The sequence below is a fragment of the Volvox carteri genome, assembly GCF_000143455.1.
Source record: "Volvox carteri f. nagariensis unplaced genomic scaffold VOLCAscaffold_1, whole genome shotgun sequence".
Taxonomy (NCBI): Eukaryota; Viridiplantae; Chlorophyta; class Chlorophyceae; order Chlamydomonadales; family Volvocaceae; genus Volvox; species Volvox carteri.
Window position 1 is genome coordinate 5,017,333 of NW_003307545.1, and position 703 is coordinate 5,018,035.

General features: G+C 62.1%; 1 protein-coding gene across 1 annotated transcript in view; it reads left to right on the forward strand.

The window, feature by feature from the left end:
• VOLCADRAFT_102878 (uncharacterized protein) overlaps positions 1-703 on the forward strand; it is a gene marked incomplete at its 3' end in the record, with an annotated part of 36,379 nt that overhangs the window by 35,122 nt on the left and 554 nt on the right. The gene's annotated exons all lie outside the window — the stretch shown is intronic.

The window sequence follows — 703 nt, forward strand, 5'->3', positions numbered from 1 at the left end:
CACTGTGGGCTGAAAAGCCGGGGGCCCAGGGCCGAAGCACAGCGCGAGGGGCAGGTGCATACGGCTGGTTAGTCTCATGCACTCCGCCCCCGGGTCAGGCCGCACGGGAAACGACGGCCGGCACGCAACAGCGCTCGTTTGGCGCTCCAACTAGACGGGATCTATGCCCGTTGGTCTCCTAACATAAACGAAGTCGCAACTGGGGGGCTCTTCCTGCCGACCGAACGAACCGAGCATCTCAGAGAGCTCGCTACCAGGACCTGGGCGACCGGGAGCCCGACGAGTCATCCCGGGCTGGGGAGGTCACCAAGCTCAAAAATCCTCACGCAAAAAAGAGCGCAAAGAGCTCACACCACAAGACGCCAAACAGCCTCCTTAGACTACTACCCTCCTCCGCCTCTCCCTCCCTGGGCTAGTCCAGGGGAGATAGCCCCCGTCGAGGGGGTAACACCGCACAAGTCCGCGCCCTTCCACAGCACTGGGTCTAACTTGGAAAGTACTCAAACGGGAAGACCCTGCGGCAACGCAGGGCGATCAAGCCTCCGGAAACCACAGGGGGGGAGGGTAGCCAGCTCGGCGCCCCCCCAATACCGNTCTACCAAGACGGCTGGTTCCCAAGATCCTATCTCACCTAGACGCCGCAACACGAAAAACCCGGTCTCGTACCCTGAAGAACCTAGTCCTGCACCACGCGCGCACCTTC